At 48.6% G+C, this 13,445-nt stretch overlaps 1 pseudogene; it reads left to right on the top strand.

Moving 5' to 3' along the window:
* Positions 1 to 6,566: 6,566 nt before the first annotated feature.
* LOC119923609 lies at positions 6,567 to 7,049 on the top strand (annotated as a pseudogene).
* Positions 7,050 to 13,445: the final 6,396 nt, after the last annotated feature.

Raw genomic sequence — 13,445 nt, 5'->3', positions numbered from 1 at the left:
ATGTCTCCATTGTTGCCAAGGGTATTGACTCAGGTCCTGGATATCATCCCTTGCATGCCACGACGTTTCCTCAAGTTCGTTAGCCCTCCCAACACCTCTGTGAGGTGTTGAACCAGGTTCCAAGACCAACATCATAAATGATGTGGTGCAGGCCCAGAACCCAGTGGAGCTCACCAAAGGAAAACTCCAAAGGAGCTGGGCCTAAGACCTAGGTCCTTCTTTTTAGGTGCCAGGTTCTCACCCAGGTCCCGGGGTTCTCTTCAAGGACCAAAGTCCTAGTCCCACCCTACAATTACTGATGTGCTGACCCACTGATACAGAACCAAGTACCTGGGTCTTCCCCAAATATCTCTGGGCGCTGACAGAGTTCCTAAGGGCCTCCTCACTGGTGTTGATGTGCTGATACATGTCTCGTTTCATCCAAGAAGCCAGTATGCTGAACCAGGTCTCAGGATCTTCCCCAGAGTCTACTAACCCAGGTCCCTAGACATACCAGACGCAGGTCGCAAGGCCTGCCCCACAATTGCCAATGTGCTAGAACAAGTCTTATGCCTTTCCTCGCAAGTGCCAGTGTGCTTTAACAGGTTCCAGGATCTTCTCCACAAGTGCCAAGATATTGAACCAGGTTCCTGGACAGGCCCAGGCAAATGCTGGATTTGATGGTACCACCATCCTTCCTGTCTCATAAGTCCATAACCTTGGCATTTTTCTTGACTTTATCTTTCCACCCACATTTTCAGGCCATCACTAAATCCTGTCAGTTCTAACTTCAAAGCATCGCCAAAATCCGGCCATTCCTCTCCATTCAAACTCCTACCACATTAATGCAAGCACTTATCGTATCCCACCTTGATTACTGCTTCAGCCTCCTTGCTGACCTCCCTGCCTCCTGTCTCTCCCCACTCCAGTCCATACTCCATTCTTCGGCCCGAATCATTTTTCTTCAAAAACATTCATACCATATTTCCCCACTCCTCAAGAAATTCCCTTGGGTACCTATCCACCTCCGCATCAAACAAAAACTCCTCACCATTGACTTTAAAGCACTTAAGCACCTTGATCCTTCCTACCTCACCTTACCACTCTCCTACTGCAACCCAGCCCACATAATTTTCTCCTCTAATGCTAACCTTCTCAGTGTACCTCGATCTCGTCTAGCTCACCACCTACCTCTCACCCACATCCTACCTCTTGCCTGGAATGCCCTTCCTTCTCATATGAGACAGATAATCCTTTTCCCCCACTTCATAGCCTTATTGAAGGCATATATCCTCCAACAAGCCTTCCCTGGCTATACCCTCCTCTCCTTTTTTAACACTCCCTTCTGTGCTGTTCTTACTTGCTCCTCCATTCAGTCTCCCTCCCATCCCCACAGCACATATGAATATATCTGTATACATCATTTATTTATTGATTTGTATTAATGTTTGTCTCCCCCTCTAGACTATGAACTCGTTGTAAGCAGGAACGTGTCCGTTTGTTGTTATATTGTACTCTTCTAAATGCTTAGTACAGTGCTTTGCACACAGTAAACGCTCAATAAATATGAATGAATGAATGACCCAGGTCCCAGGGCTTTCCCCACAAGTGCCCAAGTGATGACCCAGATTTTCTGGGCACTCTCCCGGGTGCCAGTTTCCTATCGAAAGACTAGAACCCTCGTCGTGGGTTCTGGAATGTTGAGCCAGATCTGTGGAGTCTCCCAACAGGTTCTGGGATGCTGAACCTAATCCCAGAGCTCTAGTCATCGATGCTGGGTGCTAGCCAACATTCCAGGGCTTCTTCTTTCAGGATCTTAGAATCCTGAACCAGTTTTCAGGATCCTCCCAAGAGGAACAATATTCCCGGTCCCTTCTTTTAAGGGATGGGGTGCAGAACCAGGTGCCCAGGTAGTAGTCCCCACAAGTTCTCAGGTGCTGACTCAGTTCCAACGGCTTTCCTCTCAGGTCATGCCGAGCTGAACCAGTGTTTTCCTCATAGAGGTCAAGAGCTGATCCAGGGCTTTCCCCACACAAGCTGACCCAAATCCTTCCACCTTCCCTGCAGGTTCGAAGATCCTGTCCCTAGCACTTTATACAGTGTTCTGCACACAGTCAGCAGTCAATAAATTCCACTAATGGATTGACTGACCCATGTGTTGGTGTCCTTCTTCCAGGTGCTTCTGTGTTGAAACAGAGTCCAAGGCTCTCCCCACAGTGCCAAAATAGTGACCAGGTTCGAGGACTTTCACCACAAATGCTGAGGGACTGAATGAGAATTTATGACTCACATAATTAAATTTAAAGTGCTGACTCAAAACCCAGGCCTCTCCAGGGAACTGATCCTTGTTCCAGATTCCTTCCCACAGGTGGCGGTGTGCTGAATGAAGTGTGAGAACCCTCTCTACAAGTGTTGAGGTCATCACCAGGTACCAAAGCCCTTCCAATGGTTGTCATGTGCCGATCCAGATCCCAGGGCTTTCCCATAGTTGCTGGACATTTGAACGAGAACACAACCTACAGCTATCAGACTTGTCACCCAGGTTTTACCCGGGGTTCACCACTGATGCTAAGTTAATGAAACCAAGGACCCCTCCTCGCCTCCCCATCAGGGACAGGTGGCAGGGGCTGGCCCAGATTTCAGAGATTTCTTCCCAAGTGCCATAGTGATGAACCATATTGCAGTAGTCTCCTGACAAGTTGCTAGGGGGAATGAATCTAATATTAGGGCTCTCTCGACAAACGCCAGAGGGCCAGCCGAGATCGTGGGACTTTCCCTACACATCCGGAGAGATTTCCCAAGTCCTCGGCCTAAATCCGTCAGGTGTTGGGGTGCTGACCTTGGTACCGGGGATCTCCTCCCTCTTGTCAGTACCCTGTGACACATCCCAGGATCCTTTTCTAAGTGGCTGGAGGGCCTACGCAGCTACGAGGTTTCTGACTACAGGTGTTGGGGTGCAGAACTAGTATAAGTGACCAGGTCCCTGAATCCTTCTCATTGGAGCCAATGAGCTAAGCCAAGCTCCAGCATCCACTAGCTCCTGGGCTTGCTCAGATATTGCTGGCTTGCTCTCTTAGGTCCTGGAGCCCTCCCTTCAAGGGCTAGGTTGCGGACCCAGGTTCCAGAGCTCAGGCCAAAGTTGCCAGTGTGACCCTCCGTTCAGGAAATGGGATGATGGTCTTTGAACCCTCCCTATATGTTCTGGCATGCTGGCCCAGGTCCCAGTTGTCCCCATCATAGATGCTTTGGTGCTGACCGAGTTCCAAGGGCTATCCCCACAGTGGTGGATTATCAACCCTCATCATAATTGCTGTTTTGCTGATCCAGTGATCTCTTCATAGACGTCAAGATGCTAATCCAGGTTCTTCAGCCCTCCCTAGTTACTGGGATGTTGGCCAATAGCCCAGAGCTCTTCTCCAGGTGTCAGGGGGATGCGCCAGGTCTCAGGTACCTCCCTCAAGTGATGCATGACCTAGAACCCTCCCTACATGTGCTGGCGTTCTAATCTAGTTTCCTGAACTCTCTGCATACATGCATGCCCAGGGAAGAGACCTGGTTTCTTCTTCTTGCAGATGCACGGGTACTGAATCAGGTCCCAGGACCCTTCTCAGACGCAGAATATGGGCTCAGGTTCAAGGACACTCCCCACAAAGGCTGGGGTGTTGCTGAATCAGTTTCCATGACTGACCCTATATGTGCTCAGGTGCTGACTCAGGTCGCCTAGACCTTGTGCCAGGTATCAGAATTCTGAACCAAGTCCTAGGGCTTTCTCCACAATTTCTGGAGTTCTGGTCAGATACCTTCAGCCCTCTCCACAGCTGTCATGCTCGTCCAGGTCCCAGGACTCTTTTCCTTGATGCCAGTGAGCTGGACCAGTCCCCAGGAATTGGTTTGTTTACATCTGTTTCCTCCTATTCCCCTTCTCCAACACTCACCTCAGACTGCTGTAATCTGATTGCTTCACCATCCGCTCCTCTCAAACTGCTCCCTCCACGGTCACGAATGACCTTCTCTTTGCCAAATCAAATGGACTCCTGGGCATGTCAGTAGACTTTCCTTCTGTGGACCATCCGCTTCTTCTGGAAACATTACCTATCCTTGGTTTCTCTGGCAACGCCCTCTCCTGGTTCTTCTCTTACCTCTCTGACCTTTCCTTCTCGAGCTCTTCCATTACCATTCACTGTAGAGGTATAGGGTAGAAATAGAAAACACTCCAACCACACCTCATTCTGGTTGAAACCCCTTGATTTCCACTTCTCAACCCTGAGGAATGATGCCCATAGATCTGGGCTTCTGTGTAAATATGCTTCTTGGCATATTTACATACTCCCTCCCCTAGCAGACACAGGCACCGTCCCAGGCAACTGCCCACCAACCCACCTCTCTCTGGAATAGTCCAGCTAGCAAGAATCCTCTGTATCCTGAAGTTTGTCCCAGATATTAGGGCTCGGCCCACAGATGTCAACCCAGCTCCATCACTTGCCTGCTATGTGTCCTTGGACAAGTCACTTAATTTCTCTGTGCCTCAGGTACCTCATCTGTAAAATGGGGATGAAGACTGCGAGCCCTTTGCCGGACAGGGACTGTACCCAACTCGATTTACTTGTAACCACCCCAGCACTGAGTTCAGTGCCTGATACAAAGTAAGCGCTTAACAAATACCAAAACCCCTCTAGACCATGAATTCGTTGTGGGCAGGGATTGTCTGTCTTTATTACTGTATTGTGCTTTCCCAAGCGCTTCATATAGTGCTCTCCACACCGTAAGCACTCAATAAATACAATTGAATGAGTGAACTTTGTTACCCTAGCAGAGCATCTCTGCCCAGTGACATCCTACCTCATGGTGAGGACCTGGGTTCTGGTCTCAACTCACCACTTGCCTAACGTGCAATCTTGGGCAAGTCAAGTTAACTGCTCTGCGTCTTATTCTTAGCTGGGTGGACAATCACTGGAGGGTCTTGAGGTGTGGGGAAATGTGAACTGCATTTTTATTTTTAGAACAAGCATCTGGCCAGCAGAGTGGAGTAAGGATTGGGGTGGGGAGAGGCAGAAGGGAGCTCAGCAATGAGGCTGATTCAGTAATCAGACAGGATAGGATAAGTGCTTGGATAAGTAGCAGTTTGGATGGAGGGGAGACATCCAGAGCAGACTGTAACGATGTTATGAAGGTAGAACTGCAAGGATTTGGTGACAGATTGAATAGGTGGGTTGAATGAAAAGAAAAATTGAGGACAATGCCAAGGTTATTGGTTTGTGAGACAGGGAGGGTAGTTGTGTTTTCTACAGTGTTGGGAAAATCTTGTGGGAGGACAGAGTTTCTGTGGGGAGATAAAGAGTTCTGTTTCAGACATATCAAGTTTGAGGTATCAGCTGGATATCCAGGTAGAGATGCCCTGAAGGCGATAGAAAATGAGACACTGCAAAGAAGGAGTGATAGATGAGTTCTCCAAAGGAATGGGTATAGATGAAGAATGGAAGGGGACTCACAAATGAGCCTTGAGAGACTCCCAGAGTTGCAGCGGGGGAGCAGAGGAGCCTGTGAAAGAGACTGAGAAGACAGATGAGGTTATGGTCAGAGGAATTTCAGAATTGATGAGGGTAGAAATTATTCAGTGACTAGAGATGTGTCCAGGCATGTGTCTAGGCAATTTGATGAATGAATGAGGTGGGGTGGAGCGGAAGGTCAGTAGAATGGACGAGAAAGAGGAAGTGGGCAGTGGATGAGTTGTCAAGAACATCCCTGTGGATATTGAGGTCCCCATATGGATAGAGAGAGACGTAATGTGAGAAAGGGATCAAAATTGTTCAAAAAGTTGAAAGAGGGGCCTGGGGGTTGTAGATGATTTTGACTAGTAATTAGAATGAGTGCTAGAGGCAAATGATATGGGCTTCAAAGGAAGGAAATGATCCCGACAGGGGAGGTGGGATGGTACAAAAGCAACAAGGGGGAAAAAGAAGGAAGCTAACACCTCTCCATAACCTAGTGAGTCTAGAGGAGTGGGAGAAGATGAAGCCCCCTCTAGAGAGAGTAGCAGGGGACACGGTCTACTAGGGAGAGCCAGGTTTCAGTAATGGTAAGGAGGAGCAGTGATTGAGTCAAAAACAGGTCAAGGATAAAGGAAAGCTTTCTCTTAATGAAGTGGGGATTCCACAGACTGCACTTGGCTGAGGCTGTTGGGGAGGGTTGAGGTGGGAGGGAATGGCGTAAGGGTTAGGGATCAGTATGATGGGAGTGATCTGTTTTGGGCTGGTGCATGGGGAAGGGGGACACCTTCTCAGGATTTGACCAGTACTTCACTAGTCCTTATCCATGGGAATAACAAATATTGAATGTTCATCAATCAATCATAATATTGAGCACTTAGTGGAGAGAGCACAATATACCTCCACTAAGTACATGGGAGAGTACAATATAACAGAGTTGATAGGGACATTCTCTGCCCACAGTGAGCTTACCATCTAGAGGAACATAGCTTTGCGATGGTGGAGATTGCCATTGAGAACAATATGTCCTGAGGCTTAAGGAAAAAAATCCTGTCTGAATTTTTCGGGGCCGGAGCCGCCATCTTGCAGTAATTTGCCAAAATGACGAACACAAAGCAAAAGAGGAGGGGGACCCATTACATGTTCTTTCGGCCCTTTTGAAAACCTGGTGTTGTCCCATTGGCTACTTAAATATGAATCTACAATTAAGGTGATACTGTAGATATTAAGGGCATGGGGACAGTGCAACAAGGTATGCCCCATAAGTGTTACCATGGCTAGAGTGGAAGGCTATATAACGTTACCCAACACGCTGTCGGGATTATGGTAAACAAACAGGTCAAGGGCAAGATTCTTGCCAAGAGAATTAATGTTCGAATTGAGCATATTAAGCATTCCAAGAGCCGAGACAGCTTCCTTAAGCGTGTGAAGGAGAATGATCAGAAGAAGAAGAAAGCCAAAGAGAAGGGCATCTGGGTTGAACTAAAACGTCAGCACGCTCTACCCAGAGAGGCCCACTTTATGCGAACCAACGGCAAAGAGCCCGAACTGTTGGAACCAATTCCCTATGAATTCATGGCATAAAACCCTCAGCACTAATCTCCAGTGGCTACCAATCAACCTACGCATAAGGCAAAAACTCCTCACTCTTGGCTTCAAGGCTCTCCATCACCTCGCCCCTTCCTACCTCACCTCCCTTCTCTCCTTCTCCAACCCAGCCCGCACCCTCCGCTCCTCTGCCGCTAATCTCCTCACTGTACCTTGTTCTCACCTGTCCCGCCATCCACCCCCGGCCCACGTCCTCCCCCTGTCCTGGAATGCCCTCCCTCTGCTCCACCAAGTTAGCTCTCTTCCTCCCATCAAAGTCCTACTTAGAGCTCACCTCCTCCAGGAGGCCTTCCCACACTGAGCCCCCTCCTTCCTCTACTCTGTTTTACTTGTACATATTTACTATTCTATTTATTTTATTTTGTTAATATACTTTGTTTTGTTGTCTGTCTCCCCCTTCTAGATTGTGAGCCCTCTATTGGGTAGGGACCGTCTCTGTATGTTGCCAACTTTTACTTCCCAAGCGCTTAGTACAGTGTTCTGCACACAGTAAGCACTCAATAAATACGATTGAATGAGTGAATGATGTAACTGAGCATAAGACAAGTGGTTGCAAAGCATAATTCACACTTTCATTGCTGCCATTCATTCATTCATTCATTCAGTCGTATTTATTGAGAGCTTAGTGCGTGCAGAAAACTGTACTAAGCGCTTGGGAAGTGCAAGTCGCCAACATGTATATATATACGGTCCCTAGGCTCAAAGTGAAATGAACAAATAGATGGGCAGAAAACCAGTATATTGTGAAGTGCACACAAAGATTCTTTTATAACTGTATTATTTGTTAAGTGCTTCCTATGTGCCAAGCACAATTCTAAGCACTGAAGTAGATGCAAGATAATCGGGTCGGACACAGTCCCTGTTCCACATGGGGCTCACAGTCTTAATCCCCATTTTACAGATAAGGTAACTGAGGCATAGAGAAATGAAGTGATTTACCCAAGGTCACAAAGCAGACATGTGACGGAGCCAGGATTAGAACCCACATCCTCTGACTTCCAGGCCCCTGATCTTTTAACTAGAACATCTAATCATATGCAATTGTTTAAATACTTAATTTTATTATGTAGTATTACATTTTTATTTTCATATCTGTCTCTTTTGTATGATTCCTATGGGCGGGGCATCAACCAACTACAAAAATGCTTACTACAGTGCTTTGCATATAGTAAAACCTCAATGAATACCATTGATGGCTTGATAAACCACCCATCTCCATCGAAACTGCTACCATTCTGATCCAAACACTTATCATTTACCAACCTTTTTCATTCAATCATTCATTTATTCAACTGCATTCATTGAGCGCTTACTCTTGCAAAGCACTGTACTAAACGCTTGGAAAGTACAATTCGGCAACAGGTGGAAGCAATCCCTACCCAACAACGGGCTCACAGTCCAGAAGGGGGAGACAGACAACAAAACAACACAAGTAGACAGGCACTAAGAGCATCAAAATAGATCAATAGAATTATAGATATATACACATCATTGATAAAATAAATAGAATAATGAATATGTGGGGCGGGGGTGGGGGTAGAGCAGGGGGTTGGAGTAGGGGCGATGGGGAGGGGAGGAGGAGCAGAGGAAAAGGGGGACTCAGTCTGGGAAGGCATCCTGGAGTAGCTGAGCTCTCAGTAGGGCTCTGAAGGGCAGGAGAGAACTTTTTCTTAAAAAAGTATTTATTATTCATAATAATAATATTTCTTAAGTAGTAACTATGTGCTACGCACTGTATTAGGTGTTGGGCGGGGGGATACAAGCAAATAGGATTGGCGCAGTTCCTGCCTCATGTGAGGTTTACTGTCTTTATTCCCATTTTATGGTAGAGGTAACTGAGGCCCAAAGAAGTTAAATGACTTGCCCAAGGTCACAGAGCAGACAAATGGCAGGGCTGGGATTATAACACAGGTTCTTCTGACTCCCAGGCCCGTGCCCTATCGACAAGACCATTTTGTTTCTCTGCCTTGACTAATGAATCACGCTGATCTCCCTGCCTCCTATGTCTCCTTCTCCAGTCCATACTTCATTCTGCTGCCCGAATCATTTTTCTTAAAAAAATGATCAGTCCACATCTCCTCATTACTCAAAAACCTACAATCGTTGCCTACCTACTTCTACATCAAATAAAAATTCCCTAGAATAGGCTTGAAGCCACTCAATAATAATGATCTTGGCATAGAATAAGAATGCACTTATTCTATGCCAAGCAGTGTTCTAAGCAGTGGGGTAGATACAAAATAATCAGGTTGTCCCGCGTGGGGCTCACAGTCTTAATCCCCATTTTACAGGTAGGGTAACCGAGGCCCAGAGACTCAATCAATCAATCAATCAATCGTATTTATTGAGTGCTTACTGTGTGCAGAGCACTGTACTAAGCGCTTAGGAAGAACAAGTGGCAACATGTAGAGATGGTCCCTCTCATCAGTGGGCTCACAGTCTAGAAGAGCGAGACAGAGAACAAAACAAAACATATTAACAAAATAAAATAAATAGAATAGATATGTACAAGTAAAATAAATAAACAAATAGCGTAATAAATAGGTACAAACAAATGCACATATATACAAGTGCTGTGAGGAGGGGAAGGAAGTAAAGCGGGGAGGATGGGGAAGAGAGGAAGGGGAGAGGAAGTAGGGGGCTCAGTCTGGGAAGGCCTCCTGGAGGAAGTGAGCTCTCAGTAGGGCCTTGAAGGGAGGAAGAGAGCTAGTTTGGCGGATGAGGGGAGGGAGGGCTTTCTACCAATCAATCAATCAATCAATCATATTTATTGAGCACTTAATGTGTGCAGAGCACTGTACTAAGCACTTGGGAAGTACAAGTCGGCAACACATAGAGACAGTCCCTACCCAACAGCGGGCTCACAGTATAGAAGGGGGAGACAGAGAACAAAACCAAACGTACTAACAAAATAAAATAAATAGAATAGACATGTACAAATAAGATGAATAAATAAATAGAGTAATAAATATGTACAAACATATATACATATATACAGGTGCTGTGGGGAAGGGAAGGGAAGGAGGTAAGATGGGGGGATGGAGTGGGGGACAGGTGGGAGAGGAAGGAAGGGGCTCAGTCTGGAAAGGCCTCCTAGAGGAGGTGAGCTCTCACTAGGGCCTTGAAGGGAGGAAGAGAGTTAGCTTGACGGAGGGACAGAGGGAGGGCATTCCAGGCCCGGGGGATGACGTGGGCTGGAGTCGATGGCGGGACAGGCGAGAATGAGGCACGGTGAGGAGATTAGCGGCGGAGGAGTGGAGGGTGTCGAGTGGGTTGTAGAAGGAGAGAAGGGAAGTGAGGTAGGAGGGGGCAAGGTAATGGAGAGCCTTGAAGCCGAAGGTGAGGAGTTTCTGCCTGATGCGTAGGTTGATTGGTAGCCACTTCAGATTTTTGAGGAGGGGAGTAACATGCCCAGAGCGTTTCTGGATAAAGACAATCCGGGCAGTGGTATGAAGAATGGATTGAAATGGGGAGAGACAAGAGGATGGGAGATCGGAGAGGAGGCTGATAAAGTAGTCCAGACGGGATAGGATGAAAGCTTGAACGAACAGGGTAGCGGTTTGGATGAAGAGGAAAGGGCGGATCTTGGCAATATTGAGGAGCTGAGACCGGCAAGTTTTGGTGACGGCTTGGATGTGAGGGTGAATGAGAGAGCGGAGTCGAGGATGACACCAAGGGTGCAGGCTTGTGAGACGGGAAGGTCGGTAGTGCCGTCAACAGACATGGGAAAGTCAGGGAGAGGGCAGGGTTTGGGAGAGAAGACAAGGAGTTCAGTCTTGGACATGTTGAGTTTTAGGTGGCTGGCAGACATCCAGATGGAGATGTCCTGAAGGCAGGAGGAGATGCGAGCCTGGAGAGAGGGGGAGAGAGCAGGGGCGGAGATGTAGATCTAGGTGTCATCAGTGTAGAGATGATAGTTGAAGCCGTGGGAGCGAATGAGGTCACCAAGGGAGTGAGTGTAGATCGAGAACAGGAGAGGACCTAGAACTGAACCTTGAGGAACCCGCAAAGTAAGGGCATGGGAGGGGGAGGAGTAGCCTGCAAAAGAGACTGAGAATGAACAACCGGAGAGATAAGAGGAGAACCACGAGCGGACGGAGTCTGTGAAGCCAAGGTCGGATAGCGTGTTGAGGAGAAGGGGGTGGTCCCAGTGTCGAAGGTAGCTGAGAGGTCGAGGAGGATTAGGACAGAGTATGAGCCGTTGGATTTGGCAAGCAGGAGGTCATTGGTGACCTTTGAGAGGGCAGTTTCCGTGGAATGTAGGGGATGGAAGACAGACCGGAGGGGATCGAGGAGAGAGTTGTTGTTGAGGAATTCGAGGCAGCGCGTGTAGACAACTCATTCAAGGAGTTTGGAAAGGAATGGTAGGAGGGAGATGGGGCGATAACTAGAAGGTGAGGTGGGGTCAAGAGAGGGGGTTTTTTTAGGAGGGGAGAGACAAGGGCATGTTTGAAGGCAGATGGGAAGGAACCCTTTGAGAGTGGGCGGTTGAAGATGGAAGTTAAGGAGGGAAGAAGGGATGGAGCGAGAGATTTCATGATATGAGAGGGAATGGGGTCTGAAGCACATGTGGCCGGAGTAGCACTTGAGAGGAGGGAGGAGAGCTCCTCTGAGGATACTGCTGGGAAGGATGGGAGAGTAGCAGAGAGCGTTGAGAGCCGGGGGGTTGGAGAAGGGGGGGGGGGAGTGACTTTGGGGAGGTCGGACCTGGTGGATTTAATTTTGTTAATGAATTAGGAGGCCAGATCGTTGGGGGTGAGGGAAGGAGGAGGGGGAGGAACCGGGGGCCTGAGAAGGGAGTTGAATGTACGGAGGAGCTGGCGGGGATGATGGGCATGGGTGTCAATAAGGGAGGAGAAATAGTTTTGTCTGGCAGAGGAGATGGCTGAGTTAAGGCAGGAAAGGATAAACTTGAAGTGAACGAGGTTGGCATGGTGTTTAGACTTTCGCCAGCAGCGTTCGGCAGCTCGAGCATAAGAGCGAAGGAGGCGGACAGTGGCAGTGATCCAGGGCTGTGGGTTAGTGGTACGTAAGTGGTGAAGGGAAAGGGGAGCGAGTGAGTCTAGCTGAGTAGAAAGGGTAGAGTTGAGAGCAGTAATCTGATCATCAAGACTGGGCAGAGAGAAGAGGCAGGCAAGGGGGGGTGTGAGGCGCTCAGAAAGATGGATGGGGTCAAGAGAGTGGAGATCTCTGTGAGGGAGTAATATGGATTTACAGGGGAAAAGAGTGTGAGTGAGGAGGCAGGTAAGAAGATTATGATCAGAGAGAGGGATTTCAGAGTTGGTGAGGGTGGACACAGTGCAGCGATAGGAGAAGATGAAGTCGAGGATATGACCAAGTTGGTGAGTGGGTGAGGTGGGGTGGAGCAAGAGGTTGGCAGCGTCGAGGAGAGATAGAAGGCGGGCGGCAGAGGAGACATCAGGGATATCCATGTGGATGTTGAAGTCTCCGAGGATCAGAGTGAGCATGGAAAAAAAGAAGGAAGGTTAGGAAGGGGTGAAAAGCGTTAAAGAAGTTGGAGGTGGGGCGGGGGGGGAGGTAGATGACGGCTACAAGAATCTGGAGGGGGTGGTAGAGACGAATAATGTGGGCTTCAAAGGAAGGGAAGGAAAGGGAAGGGAGAGGAGGGATAGTACGGGAGCGACATAGGGGGGCGAGAAGAAAACCGACACCTCCTCCTTTTCCGGTGAGTCTGGGGGAGTGGGAGAAGAAGAGGCCTCCATTGGAGAGAGCAGCGGAAGAGACGGTGTCGTCCGGAGACAACCGCTTCAGTTAGGGCGAGAAGGAGTAGAGAGCTCTAAAAGAATAGGTCCAGGATGAAAGGGATCTTACTTAAAACGGGGCGGGGATTCCAGAGGCCACACTTGGCAGTAGCTGCCGAGGAAGGGGAGGGAGGGAGAAGGGTGCGAGGTGTGGGGAGGGTTTGGATTGGGATGAGTTGGCGGGGGCCTAGGCGGGGAGAGTGGGCAGAGGGGTGGCGATGGGAAAGGAGAACTGGGATGGGGTGGGGCGGGGAGAAGTGGAGGGAGCGTCTGGGAGGGAGGAGCGGAGGACTGGCGCTGGTACAGAGGGATCCTTGGTAGGGGGTGAGGGAGAGTGGTCTTGGTGGGGGGGAGGGAGGGAAAAAGCTGGGTGGGAGAGGGGAAGGGGAAGGTGAGGAATGGGAATGGCAGTTGGGAGCAAGGGAATTAAAAGTTCATGGTGAGGTCAGCAGGGCGAGTGACAGTACAGCGGGAGGTTAATAATTGAGATGCAGAAGCGATAAAACAGTAACAATGATATAAGTAGGTGATGGCAGCACAGGGGATAGTTAAACAGTTAACATGGTACGGCAATAATAAAATTGGCAGATAATGATGTCATAAAGAGCAG

This window comes from Tachyglossus aculeatus, unplaced genomic scaffold, assembly GCF_015852505.1.
Source record: "Tachyglossus aculeatus isolate mTacAcu1 unplaced genomic scaffold, mTacAcu1.pri scaffold_204_arrow_ctg1, whole genome shotgun sequence".
Taxonomy (NCBI): Eukaryota; Metazoa; Chordata; class Mammalia; order Monotremata; family Tachyglossidae; genus Tachyglossus; species Tachyglossus aculeatus.
This window is presented reverse-complemented; position numbering and strand designations above follow the sequence as displayed.